This window comes from Lynx canadensis, chromosome D4 (assembly GCF_007474595.2).
Source record: "Lynx canadensis isolate LIC74 chromosome D4, mLynCan4.pri.v2, whole genome shotgun sequence".
Lineage (NCBI taxonomy): Eukaryota > Metazoa > Chordata > Mammalia > Carnivora > Felidae > Lynx > Lynx canadensis.
The window spans coordinates 470,350-485,891 of record NC_044315.2 but is presented as its reverse complement, the minus strand read 5'-3'; positions in this window follow the sequence as shown (position 1 = coordinate 485,891).

The following is a 15,542-nucleotide window of genomic DNA, read 5'->3' as shown; positions in this document are numbered from 1 at the left end:
TGATAACACTAGAACCCAAAACCTCTGGGATGCAACAAGGCTGTCATAAGAGGAAAGTATATAGCAATCCAGCCTTCCTAATGAAGGAAGAAAGATCTAAGATACACAACCTAACCTTACACCTTAAGGTTAAGGAAAAAAAAGCAAATAAAACCCCAAACCAGAATAAAACAGGAAATAATAAAGGTTAGAGCAGAAATTAATGCTATTGAAACCAAAAAAAAAAAAACAAACACAAAAAAACAAAAAAACAGTGGAACAGATCAATGAAACCAGAAGCTGGTTCTTTGAAAGAATTAACAAAATTGATAAACACTAGTCAGCTTGATCAAAAAGAAAAAGGAAAGGACCCAAATAAATAAAATAAAAAATGAAACAAGAGGGATCACAACCAACACAGCAGAAATAAAACCAATAATAAGAGAATATTATGAGCAATTATATGCCAATAAAATGGGCAATCTGGAAGAAATGGACAAATTCCTAGAAACATATACACTACCAAAACTGAAACAGGAAGAAATAGAAAACCTGAACAGACCCATAACCACTCAGACAACACAAAGAAATAACAGGCATCCAAATTGGCCAGGAGGAGGTCGAACTTTCACTCTTCGCAGATGACATGATACTCTATATGGAAGACCCAAAAGATTCCACCAAAAAAACTGCTAGAATTGATTCATGAATTCAGCAAAGTGGCAAGATATAAAATCAACGCACAGAAATCGGTTGTGTTCCTATACACCAACAATGAAGCAACAGAAAGAGAAATCAAGGAATTGATCCCATTTACAGTTGCACCAAAACCATAAAATACCTAGGAATAAATCTAACCAAAAAGGTGAAAAATCTATACACTGAAAACTATAGAAAGCTTATGAAAGAAATTGAAGAAGACACAAAAAAATAGAAAAAGATTCCATGCTCCTGGATAGGAACAACAAATATTGTTAAAATGTCGATACTACCCAAAGCAATCTACATATTCAATGCAATCCCTATGAATATAACACCAGCATTCTTTACAGAGCTAGAACAAATAATCCTAAAATTTGTATGGAACCAGAAAAGACCCCGACTAGCCAAAGCAATCTTGAAAAAGAAAACCAGGGGCGCCTGGGTGGCTCAGTCGGTTAAGCATCCAACTTCGGCTCAGGTCATGATCTCACGGTCCGTGGGTTCGAGCCCCATGTCGGGCTCTGTGCTGACAGCTCAGAGCCTGGAGCCCGTTTCAGATTCTGTGTCTCCCTCTCTCTCTGCCCCTCCCCTGTTCATGCTCTGTCTCTCTCTGTCTCAAAAATAAATAAACGTTAAAAAAAAAAGGAAGAAAGAAAAAGAAAACCAAAGCAAGAGGCATCACAAGCCCAGACTTCAAGCTATACTACAGAGTTGTAATCATCAAGACAGTATGGTACTGGCACAAGAACCGATACTTAGATCAATGGAACAGAATAGAGAACCCAGAAATGGACCCAGAGACGTATGACCAACTAATCTTTGACAAAGCAGGAAAGAATATCCAATGGAATAAAGACAGTCTCTTCAGCAAGTGGTGCTAGGAAAACTGGACAGTGATATGCAGAAGAATGAACCTGGACCACTTTCTTACACCATACACAAAAATAAACTCAAAATGGATGGAAGACCTCAGTGTAAGACAGGAAGCCATCAATATCCTCGAGGAGAAAGCAGGCAAAAACCTCTTTGATTTTGGCTGCAACAACTTCTTACTCAACACGTCTCCAGAGGCAAGGGATACAAAAGCAAAAATGAACTACTGGGACCTCATCAAAATAAAAAGCTTCTGCACAGTGAAGGAAACAGTCAGCAAAACTAAAAGGCAACCGACAGATTTGGAGAAGATATTTGAAAATGACATATCACATAAAGGGTTAGTATCCAAAATCTATAAAGAACTTATCAGACTCAACACCTAAAAAACAAGGAATCCAGTGAAGAAATGGGCAAAAGAAGAAATAGACACTTCTCCAAAGAAGACATCCAGATGGCCAACTGACACATGGAAAAATGCTCATCACTCATCATCAGGGAAATACAAATTAAAACCACAATGAGATACCACCTTACACCTGTCAGAATGGCTAACATGAACAACTCAGTCAACAACAGATGTTGGCGAGGATGCAGAGAAAGAGGATCTCTTTTGCATTGTTGGTGGCAATGCAAGCTGGTGCAGCCACTCTGGAAAACAGTATGGAGGTTCCTCAAAAAACTAAAAATAGAACTAGCCTATGACCCAGCAATTGCATTGCTAGGCATTTATCCACGGGATACAGGTGTGCTGTTTCGAAGGGACACATGTACCCCCATGTTTATAGCAGCACTATCAACAACAGCCAAAGTATGGAAAGAGCCCAAATGTCCATTGATGGATGAATGGATTAGGAAGATGTGGTATACACACACACACACACACACACACACACACACACACACACACACAATGGAGTATTACTCAGCAATCAAAAAGAATGAAATCTTGCCATTTGCAAATACGTGGATGGAACTGGAGGGTATTATGCTAAGTGAAATTAGTCAGAGAAAGACAAAAACCATATGACTTCACTCATGAGGATTTTAAGAGAGAAAACAGATGAACATAAGGGAAGGGAAACAAAAGTAATATAAAAACAGGGAAGAGGACAAAACAGAAGAGACTCATAAATATGGAGAACAAACTGAGGGTTACTGGAGGGGTTGTGGGAGGGGGGATGGGCTAAATGGGTAAGGGGCACTAAGGAATCTACTCCTGAAATCAGTGTTGCACTATATGCTAACTAATTTGGATGTAAATTAAAAAAAAAAATTAAAAGTGAAAAAGAAATATACATTTGGTTTTCATTCTTTTTTCTTTTTTAATTTTGTTTTCAAAATTTTGAATATTTTTTATTTTTCTTTGAAACACATTATAGAGCAACGTATGTGTGTAATCCATTATCTCTATCTATCAGTTATCTTGATAGTAATTCAACAATCATAACACAATACTGCATTAGCAAGACAAGAGAATCAGTAGTGTATTCACATTAGGTAATCTGATGAGGTAGCCTTTGGCTAAAATATCTAGATAAGACAGAGAAGACCCTAGTTTTAATTTTTTAAATATCTACATAATTGTCTTCTTGTACAGATTCATTTTTACGGGTCTAAAACTATTATAAAAATGAATATTTAGGGGCGCCTGGGTGGCGCAGTCGGTTAGGCGTCCGACTTCAGCCAGGTCACGATCTTGCGGTCCGTGAGTTCGAGCCCCGCATCGGGCTCTGGGCTGATGGCTCAGAGCCTGGAGCCTGTTTCCGATTCTGTGTCTCCCTCTCTCTCTGCCCCTCCCCCATTCATGCTCTGTCTCTCTCTGTCCCAAAAATAAATAAACGTTGAAAAAAAAATTTAAAAAAAAATGAATATTTATATTACTCCCAACTCTATCCATTCTTTGACATTTTCAGAACTATGAAAGATTACCTCTATTTCTGAACTAGACAGTAACACATTTTTTAACATTCTATTGCCAGCCATGTGTATTCTTTTTTTTTCTATCAAAGTATGATAGAAAATTGACCTACAATATCCTATTACTTTCAAGTGTACATTATAGTGCTTCAATATTTTTATCCATTATGAAATGATCCCTGTGAGAAGTCCAGTTGCCATATATCACCAAAGTTACAATGCAATTGACTACATTCCCTGTATACATTCCCTCCGCTGTGCTTTCCATGCCCATGACTTGTTTTATAAACTGGAGGCTTGTGCCTCTAGACCCCCTTCACCTATTTCACCCACCCCCTGCTCTCTTCCTGCTCTGTTAACCAAAGTTTGTTTACTGTATCTATGAGTCTGTTTCTGTTTTGTTTTGATTGTTCATTTGTTTTATTTTTTAGATTCCACATATGAGTGAAATCATTTGGTATTTGTCTTTCTCTGTGTGACTTATCCCACTTAGCATCATACCTCGTAGGTCCATCCAGGCTGTTGCAAATGGCAAGATTTCATTCTTGTTATGGCTGCATAATAGTCTGTTATTCATATATGTTGAGTTCTAACGCCAGTACCTCAGATGTGACCTTTTTCGGAAATAGGATTATTGTAGATGTGATTAGTTACAATGCGGTCATGTTGGAATAGGGTTAGCCCCTGATCCATTAAGACTGGTGTCCTTCTGAAAAGGGGAAATTTGGACACAGAGACATACATAGGGAACATGCTATGTGAAGAGGAAGGCAGAGATTTACAAACAAGGAAGGAACCCCGAGGATGGGCAGCAAACCACCAGAAGCCAGGAGGGAAGTGAGGAACAGACCCTGCAGGAGAAACCAACCCCACCAACAGCTTGACGTTGGGCTTCGGGCCTCAGAGACAGTAAGTCTCTGTTGTTTTAGATGCTCAGTTTGTGGTATTTTTTTTTCTTTTGAAAAATTATTAGTTTGTGGTAACATTTAATCGTTTTTTTTAATTAATACTTCCTTACAGCAGTTTTAGGATTATAGAAAAATTGAGGGGAACGTGCAGAGATTTCCCACATCCCCTCATCCCCCCACTCAGAGCTTCTTCCCATTATCATCACTCTCCATGGTGGACATTCTGTGGGTTTGGAGAAATGTACAAGGACATGTATGCATCATTATGGTATCACAGAAGGTATATTCACTCCCTAAAAATCCTCTGTGCTCCTCCCCTTCATTCCTCCCTGTCCCCCATCCCCTGGCAACCACTGACCTTTCCACTGGCTGCGAGGTTCTATCTTTCCCAGAATGTCATACAGTTGGAATCATACAGTATTAGCCTTTTCAGACTGGCTTTTTTTTTTCACTTAGTGATGTGCTTTTAAGTTTCCTCCATGTCTTTCCATTATTTGATAGCTCGTTCTTGTTATTGATAAATAATATTCCATTGTGTGGATACATAGTTTAATTGTCCATCACCCCATGAAGGGAGTCTTGGTAGCTTCAAAGTTTGGGCAATTATGAATAAAGCTTCTGTAAACGTCCAAGTGCAGGTTTTTGTGTGAGCGTAAGTTTTCAACTTTCCTGGGTAAATGAGAAGCATGATTGCTGGATCACATGGTAACAGGATGTTTAGTTTTGTAAGAAACTAACTGTCAAAGCACTTTCAGAGTGGCTGCACCGGTCTGCATTCCCACCCGCCTTGAATAAGGTTCCCACATCCTCGCCAGCATTGGGTGTTGTCAGTGTTACTGATTCTGGCCATTTAATTTGTGTGTAGTGGAATCTTACTGGTGTTTTAAGTTTGTGTTTATTTTTTATGGTATTTCTAGGCAATGAATAAAATATACGACGTGTATTTTCATTATTGGGCACCATAGGATCTGTTTTTGTTTTTGATTTGGATGCTATTGGCCCTCATATGGGTCTTTTGGTCTGAAGAAAATGGGCGCTTCCTTCCCTATTGAAGTGTGTCTCTGACATCGCCCGAGTCATTTGGGGTATTTCAGACTCCAAAATTATTTTATGTCATTCGGTGTTAGGGGTAGTTTCAATTAGTGCTTGGTGGCAAGCTATTAAGTACTCCAAATGCCTTTTTTGTATCACTGCTTCCGGAGATTTTCTGCTCCCAAATCCCAGCAATCACCACTGGGTGGTGCTCATGAGCTCTCACCCTACACTGTGGTCAGCCTGCTGGCTCCCTGCTTTCCCTGCTTTTCCATGCTTTTCCCGCTTTTCCATGGGTCACACAGCACTATTTGAATTTGTTGGTACCAGCACTCGGGCTTCTCAATTGTCATTAATTAAAGCGGTACATTCTTTTGCCCACCAGGTGTTTTATGTTGTTGAAATTAACAAACTGTGTGGGCATGGAAAATTCTGTCATTACCTATTTTGCATGTCCACTTAATACTGGCCAGAGGGTAAACATACCTGCCTTCTGTTTTACAATTCTAAGTAGGGAAGTGTTCCTTAGTCAGACATAATATCCATCCCAAAATTACACTCAAGCAAATGGGACTCAACCACTTTGCATGACGTCTGTTCAACATTCCAATTCTTATCCCAGCTTTTATCTTAATCCCAGCAAGATACCCCCGTATCCATTCCCAATCACCTGTAGCCCCGTTGGTTATCACACCAGGGTTGGGAATCCCACTGCATTGGAACACCATGCCAAGGAACCCTAGAAAAGTCTCCATACCGCCTGGACAATTTACCCACATGTGTCTATGATCTAGGGTCTCCAGCTGGTGGCTAAGCCAGGGGGCTTTGCCCTTTCATCCTTGTCCTGATTAGTTTGCTGGATCATTGCCCCAGATGACTTGTCATGTTACTCAATGTCATCTTTAATTTCCAGTGTTAAAGGTTTTCCCAAATTTGTACTCAAATTTGAGTAAACAGAGTCAATTGGGGAACCATCAGGGTTCACATTGATCCACCCACCTGTGATCATGCTGCATTAAAACCTCTGTGTTGTCCCTGTCAATACGTTCTTTGCTCATCCCATTTCTTAGTAATTGTCTAAACAATTTCACCTTTTGAGAATGAATCCCTGGACTTTCTCCTTTGTTTTTCCCATTTTCTTTTTTCTTTTTTAATGTTTATTTATTTATTTTGGGAGGGGGGAGGGGCAGAGGAAGAGAGAGAGAATCTCAAGAGGCTGTTAGTGCGAAGCGCGACGTGACACTTAAACTCACAAACCATGAATTCATGACCTGAGCCAAAACCAAGAGTCAGAAACTTAATCGACTGAGCCACCCAGGCACCCCTGTTTTTTCCATTTACTTATGAATAACTCTGATTTTCTGTTGTTCAAGATCATTCTTCCCTTTGGTCATGGCCCTGAGGCCGGTGGCTATAGCTCCAACTGGCCAGAGTCCCAGCCCAGCACTGCTTGGTAGTCTGTCCCTGTGCTCACCTTTATTTAATATCAGCTACAATAGACAACAGTGACCATGAGATTGGATATTTAGCTTGCTTGATGTTATTTTATATTTCATTATGTACCTACTGAGTCAACTTTTTGGGAGTTGGGGCTATCATTTCTAAATTCCACTAATAACTTTAACCTCTATCAGCTAATTACAAAATGGCCACTGCTTCACACCATGGATGACCCAGTAGCCACCCCAGAGTCATAAAGATTCATCAACCCCACCCTCTCATCCTTCTTTATTTCAGATTCGGTAATTCACAAGGACTCACAGAACTCAGAAACGCTGTGAGATTCATAGCGACTATTACAGCAAAAGTGTACAGTTTAAAATCAGCAGAGGTAAAAGGTACAAAAGGTGGAGCCCAGTTGCCCACTCCCAGTGGAGCTGTATACACGGCAAGTGTGCAACAACTTGCACACAGCATTGCCAACAGAGAAGCTCACCATGGCTTGTGTCTGGGATTTTTACTAGGGGTCTGTGACCATGCACCTCCCCTTAGTTATTCCATCCTCAGGTCATCCAGAGGTCACGCTGATGCAGTAAATCACAGTAAATCACATTTTATCGTAAACTATCTGATATGGCCCAAGGCCAAAGGTACCCAAAGGCTGTCTCATCAGGCAGGGTAACCCGAGGGTCTCCAGGTCATGCCTCAGGAGCCAGGTGAAGCCCTGCTGTTTGTTTAGGATGCGCAGAGTCCACACCTCGACTCGTTAAGTGTGTCTCTTACCGCACGGCGCCCAGTTGTCCAGCGCCATTCGACGAGAAGGCTGCTCTTTCTCCCTTGAGCTGCTTTTTTCAAAAATCAGGTTGACATCATTGTGTCGGTCCATTTCTAGATCATCCCTTCTATTTTGTTGGTCTGTGTGTCTATTCGTCTTCCAGAACCACGAAGTTGTGATTCCTGCAACCATACAGTAACCCATAGTGTCAGGTAGAGTGATTCTTCTTTTACTCTTCTTTCCAAAATGTTTTACCTTGACCTTTCCATATAAATTGTAGAAAATCTTGTCTGTATCTTCAAAAATTCTTGCTGAGATTTTGATAGAAAGCACATTAAACCTATGTATCATTTTGTGGAGAATTTACTTCTTTATTGACTCTTCCAGTGTAGGAACACAAGATGTCTGTTTATTTAGATCTTTTTTGAATTGTTTTCACCAGCATTATGTTGTTTTCAGTATACACATCTAGTGCATGTTTATTACATTTACACCTAGATATTTCATTTTCTGAGTAACTGTAAATGGTATTGTACTTAAATTCAGCGTCCACGTGTCCATTGCTAATAGTAGAAATACAATTAATCTTTATGTTGATTTTGCATCCTCCTACCCTATAGGTTCTTTAGAATTTTCTACATAAACCATCTTTTCACCTGTAAATAACAGCAGCTTTATCTCTTCTGTTCTCATATGCATGCCTTTTATTTCCATCTCTTACTCTGCTGCACTGGCCAGAACTTCCAGTACTGTGTTGAACAACAATGTTGACGGTGGACATCCCTGTCTTGTTCCCAGTCTTGGGCAAAACGTCCAGTCCTTCATCATTAACTACAGAGTCAGCTATAGGTTTTTGTAGCTACTCTACCAAGTCGAGGAAGTTCCCCTCTACTCCTATTTTTCTGAGTTTTTTAATCATAAATGAGTGTTGATATTGATGCTTTTTCTGCATCATTTGATATGATTATGTCATTTTTCTTCCTTAGCCTCTTTCCTCTCCCTCCAGGATTCTGGTCACATAATTTTTAGAACCTAGTTATTAGTCCTGTAAATTACTGAGGTTCTGCTTGGTGGTTTTGTTTGTTTGTTTGTTTGTTTGCTTGTTTCAGTTTATTTTCTCTCTGTGGTTCAGATTATGTAATTTCTATTGTTTTATCTTTCATTTTTTTTTTAATTTTTTTTGAATGTTTATTTTTGGGACAGAGAGAGAGCATGAACGGGGGAGGGGCAGAGAGAGAGGGAGACACAGAATCGGAAACAGGCTCCAGGCTCTGAGCCATCAGCCCAGAGCCCGACGCGGGGCTCGAACTCACGGACCGCGAGATCGTGACCTGGCTGAAGTCGGACGCTTAACCGACTGCGCCACCCAGGCGCCCCTATCTTTCATTTTATTGACTTTCTTTTGTGTCCTCCATTTTACTCATGATCCCAGCCACTGGACTGTTTATTTCAGTTATTGTATTTTTAAGTTCTAAAAGTTCCATCTGTTTCTTCCTTATTTCTTCTATTTCTTTGCTGAGGCTATTTTTCATTTGTTTTGCTTGTGTTCATAATTGGGCACTGAAACATTTTAATTAAGGCTGCTTTTTTTTAATTATTTTTTTGTTTCTTTTTTTTTAAAGTAATTTCTACCCCCAACATGTGGTTTGAACTCATAACCCCAAGATTAAGAGTCACACACTCTACCGACTGAACCAGCCAGGCACCCCTAATCAAAGCTGCTTTCTATTCTTTGCTAGGTAATGTTAACATCTCTGTGTCATCCTGGAGTTGACATTTATCTGTTGTCTTTTTTCATTCAGTTTGATATCTTCCTGGCTTTTGGTATGAGTGATTTTTTTTATTGGAACCCAGATATTTTGTATTCTGTTGTAAGACTCTGGATCTTATCTAAAACTGCTGTTTCAGCTGGCTTTATCCGACACTGCTCCAGGATGTGAGGCCACATCGTTACTGCCAGGTCCCCACACGTTTCTCCTGACACCACAACAAGAGGCTGGTGGGGTTAAAGTCTTAGCTTCCTACTTGGCTCTCTCTGCGCCACTTTGGAGGTGGTGGGAGGGGACATCCGGGTGCCGAGGTTAGAAGCTTTGTGTCCCCACTTGGCCTGTCCTTGGGGCAGTTTCTTCTGTCGTGTTTGGCTGGAATAGAGCATGTTGGACAACCAGTACTCTGATTCTGTGGGAAGAGACTGTATTTCTCAGGTACTAGTGAAATAGTGTAAATAACTGGGTCTGTCGGCCTATGGGTGTTACAGATGGGCTTTGAGCACAGAAATAACGTATGCAATTTGAACAGTGTGGCGGCATGATCTAGCAGGGTTATTGGTTGATTTGTCTTGTTTGTTTTAAGCAAATAAAAATAAGATGAGAACATACTAACTTTGTAATAGTCACAGAACATAGAAGTCACTTAATATTAGAATTAAAGAGAAATATGTTTTCAGAGGCAAGACAAGAAGTGTCTTGAGATGAGGACAGTAGGGAAGGAAATAAGAAATAAATAATGGTCAATACAGATTCAGTGAACAGTAGCCCTACTAGGATAAGATAGTGATTTCTTTCAAATTATTTGTTAAGCACCAACTATGTGCCAAGCACTGAACCAATGATACAAGAGCAGCACCTGTAACTGTGTGCTCCATTGCTTGGTTTCTGATTTTGTACTTCTTGTTGAGCCAATTTTCCCTTTTCCTTTCAGATGAAGAATTTAGACCTGAAGTCACAAAAGTGGGAATTTCTGAAGAGTATTTATTCCCTTTTGAGATTATGGATCAGTTCTCAAGGGATGATTGACATGTTGTGACAAACCACGGAAGCTTTTAAGTCAACTTAGAGGTGGTGGACCAGAACTCGGTATCCATCAGAGAAATCATACCCTCATAAAACCTTATGAATGTTCTAAATATTGGAAGACTTCTCTCAGCACATCTTGCAGGGCACCAGGTTAACTCATACTGATGAGATACCTCATGGTGCGAAATGTGTAAAACACTTTAAAAGTAAGTCAGACTTGTCAGACTTCGGAGGAGTCATAGTGAGCACAAACCTTGTGAATGTGCAGAATGTAGAAGAAGCTTTTCTTGTAAGGTCATCTCAAGGCACATCAGAAAATTCATACTGGGAAGAAATCCTATAAATGTGCTGAGTGTGGAAAAAACTTCTCATGTAAGTCAGATCTCTGAAAGCATCAGACAGTTCATACTAGAAAGAAACTATATGAATGTAATAAATGTGGTAAAACCTCCCTGAAAGCACCCCACATTCACCATCAGGTCACTCATACTAGGGAGAAAACCCATGAATGTAATGAGTGTGGGAAATTATGTATGTTTATTGCTTGTTTGTTTTAGAGGGGCTCCTGGGTGGCACAGTCAATTAAGCATCAGACTTTTTATTTTGGCTCAGGTCATTATCTCTGGGTTCATGTCAGGCTCTGTCCTGACAGCATGGAGCCTGCCTGGTATTCTCTCTCCCCTCTCTCTCTGTGCCCCTACCCCGGGCTCTCTTTCTTTCTCAAAATAAATAAATAAACCTTAAAAAATAATTTAGAGCAGGCACATGCATAAGAAGGGCAGAGGGGGAGAGGGAGAGGGAGAGGGGGAGAGAGAGAGAGAGAGAGAGAGAGAGAGAGAGAGAGAGAGAGAGAGAAAATCCCAAGCAGTCTCCATGCTCAGTATGGAGACCATCATGGGGCTCCATCTCATGACCCTGGGATCATGACTTGAGCTGAAATCAAAAGTTGGATGCTCAACTGACTGAGACACCGAGGCACCCTGAGTATGGAAAAGCTTTTAGCTTGAAGCCAGAACCATTCAGACAGCAGAGGAACATTCTGGGGAGAAACCATATGAATGTGCAGAATGTGGAAAAGCCTTTTCTCATAAGGCAGGTCTCAAAACACATCGGAAAATTCATACTATGAATTTTCCTATGAGTGTGCTGAATGCTGGAAATCAAAACTCATCAGACATCAGAGGATTCATTCTGGAGAGAAGCCCTATGAACTGGGTATTGTAAAGTCTTCTCCCAGAAATCACACTTCACTGAGCATCAGTTAATACATACTGGTGAAAAACAACACCATGACTATGACTATGGGAGACCCTTCGTCATGAAGCCAGACCCCATTAGACAGCAAAATATTCTCAATGGAGATATTCCCTCTTAACATAGTGGATGCTAGAAAGTTCGTCCTATAATGTCCATTTCATTAAGGTTCATTTAATTCATACCAGCGAAAAACCCCATCAAAACAACAAATATGGAGAAGACTGAGTCCGAAACCAGAACTCACACATAAGAGGATTCAGCGTAAGGGGAGGCCTGTGGATGTGCTTATTCTAGATGGCTTTTATTTGGAAGAACTCTCACAGGTGAGAAAATCTTACAAAGGTACTGAATGTGGAACGGTGAACAATGTAGCTCAAATCTTCTTAAACTAAAAAATTCACGCCATGAAGGAGCTATCATATTGATGTATTTCAAAGAGCATTAAGGAAAATGTTTATTTAAGAGAAACAGCACACGAGTGGATGGAGGAGCAGAAAGAGGCAGAGAATCCCAGGCAGTCTCCAGGCTCAGCACGAAACTGACAGGGAGCTCGAAACCACAACTCCGGGTTTTTTGACCTGAGCCAAAATCGGGAGACAGACGCTCAACCGACTGAGCCCCGGCAGGCGCCCCAAGGAAAATAATTTTTAATTATAATGGTGTTCACTGTGGACTATGGAGCTTGTCAAAGTGAAAACAAATGGAGCCACACAGTGCTCGATTCCATATGCAGACACTTCCCACATAATGTGTCTGCTGTTCAATACATTACATAAAACTGTAACACAGGCCGGAATTTCTTATGTAAGTTTCACGTAACGATGACAATTCACTCCTGTGGCGCACACACAACTGCTTCTATCAACTGCTTATAAACACCACGATTTAAAAGTGTAAATAAAATATGTTTATGTATTGTTAAATATATCACTCGGAGTAAGACAAATACCATAGGAGGTCACTCCAGCGCCCTCAAACACGCCCCGCCAGACCCACAGGCGCCCGCGCCCACCGCCGGAAGTGCAGGGGCCCGAGGCCGGGCATGTGCATCCGGTGCTGGAGCTACGGAGACCGGGAGGTGGGGACTCTGGGCCTACGGGAAGCCACCCGCGCCGGAACTACGGAGGCCGGGAGGCGGGGCGCGCGCTCCCTGAGGGGATAGCGACCGGCGCCCAACGTCCAGGACCTGGGCGCCCGCTGCCGCCCGCCTCGCGGGGACCCGAGATCCTCGCTGGCGGGAGCGGACAGAGCGGCCCCGATGTGGGCTGGAGGGAGTGGGTGGACGTAGGGAAGACCCCCCTCGGAAGAGTCTGGCCGCTGCGGGGTGGGGTTTGGGGGGGCTGCTGGTGGCCAGGCCAGGTGGGAGCCACAGGTGGCGGGGCTCGTGCAGGGCACATTCTGTGCGTGACTCATTTCCCAGAGGAGGAAGGCCGGTTCTCAGAGAGGCTCACGAACCCAGCATTCAATCCAACTGGTAAGGACCCTGTGTTGTATTTATCTCCCTGGATTTCCGGGCCCATCAAGATGGCCACAAAGTCTCCCTGACCGAGCCCGAGTGGGGCTCCTCTGCGCCTTCATCTCCACTGGGCTCCACAATTTTAGCGAGAATCCTACTGAGTCAGTTTAAAGAAAATCGGCCACCCTTGGTGTCTGCTCACCTTTGCTATCCGATCAGTTACTCATCCTCACCCTCCGTGTCTTATCCTGGCATGCTTTCAACAAGAGTCCTGGTGAGTTCGTAGGAAGAATCCCCCTGGCCTTGTTTCCTCAGACCCAGGAAATTTTCATCCACTCGCCCTCACTCTGCTCCTTGGCCATAAACTACCCCCCTCCCCCTTATCCTTGTATTCAGAGCTGACCCGAGTCTCTCCTCCAGCAAAAGCCCTTTGTAGTAGTCCTTCACACCTATCATTATAGTCCGGAATAAACATGCCTTCCTGTTTTAAGTAGTGTCAATAACTTATTTAATTTTTTCTTTAACAATAAGGAAACTGAAAACAGTAGCTAAGATATGTTTATGTAGCTTCATGTGAAAAATACAGCTTCCAGGAAGTTGAGGCAAAAAGGGAAACTGGATGAGTAGGTACTAAAGGCAAAGGAGGAGCTTGGCATCTTGTGGGAAGTCAGACTTTGTCTGACCTCAGAACTCCCAAGAGGCAGGCGATGGCTTCTGACCTCCTAGGAGTTCCACTGTTTGACCCCTTTTTTGCCAAGCCCCTCTCTTTGACTCCCCTAAATCTTAAATCAGCCATTCCTTTGGTGGAAACAGCCTTTGCAAATAGCAGGTATGTACTCAGTTTGAGGTTACTAAGTATAAAATTCATAGGTTTTGTTCTCTTTTTTTTTTTTAATTTTTTTTTCAACGTTTTTATTTATTTTTGGGACAGACAGAGACAGAGCATGAACGGGGGAGGGGCAGAGAGAGAGGGAGACACAGAATCGGAAACAGGCTCCAGGCTCCGAGCCATCAGCCCAGAGCCTGACGCGGGGCTCGAACTCACAGACCGTGAGATCGTGACCTGGCTGAAGTCGGACGCTTAACCGACTGCGCCACCCAGGCGCCCCATAGGTTTTGTTCTCTTGATCATGTTTCTAATCTGTATTTCCTTCCAGGCTCATGCATACAAAGGTATGACCTCCCTATCTTGACCCAGTGCCCAGGGACCTCTTCACCAGGAACACTTTCAACATTTATTTATTTTTGGGACAGAGAGAGACAGAGCATGAATGGGGGAGGGGGCAGAGAGAGAGAGGGAGACACAGAATCGGAAACAGGCTCCAGGCTCTGAGCCATCAGCCCAGAGCCTGACGCGGGGCTCGAACTCACGGACCGCGAGATCGTGACCTGGCTGAAGTCGGACGCTTAACCGACTGCGCCACCCAGGCGCCCCCAGGAACCCTTTCAAAACTCTTCAGTTAAAGACCACTAGGATCACACCTGTGGTTAAACAGCATTTATGTTGCAGTAAGGAAGAACATCATGGGGAACCATGAGTTATCTCAGAGGAGTTAGAAAGAGCCTACTTGGCTCTTGGACTTCGAATGATTTGCGGTAGAGTCTCAGGGAGGGGGAGATTTGCTGTAGGTTGGATACTGTCAGAAAGTAAGGCAATGTGATGATTATTTTGTGGATGGCACAGCAATCTTGTTTTTGTCTGTGCTTAGACAACATGAAATGTCCTTTTTGTGTTGCAATTTATCATGGTCTCAGAATAATCTTGTCTGAAGTTAGTATTCTGTAAGATTGTTATGTCCTACGGGACAACAAAATGATGTAGCTGTGTCAGACCAGTTAGTAATAACATTGAGGCCTAGCTATGAAGGAAATATTGACAGAATCGAAGGTAGAAATACAGCCCCACAACAATAGTTGAAGACTTCAACACTCCATTTACTATAACCTTAAGACTGAAAAAAAAGGGGGGGGGGCTGACAACTCCAGATTGACCAGAAATGGTATATTAAGGGGGCCGTGGACAAAAGTATCTCTTGGGCAGCTGCAAGATGAATAGATCTTTTACAGTTTCACATATAGATCCACATAAATATAGTCAGCTGCTCTTTTACAAAGAAGCAAATACAATACAATGAGGCAAAGGTAGTCTTTTCAACAAATGGTGCTGGAGCAACTGGACATCTGCATGTGCACACACTCCCAAAGAACATAGACAAAGACCTTATTCTGTTCACAAGAAGTAACTCAAAATTCATCAAAGAACTATATGTAAAATGCAAAATGATAAAACTCTCAAAAGATAACGTAGAATATGGGGTGCCTGGGTGGCTCAGTCAGTTAGGCATCCTACTCTTGGTTTCAGTTCAGGTCATGATCTGATGGTTTCGATGAGTTTGAGCCCTGCA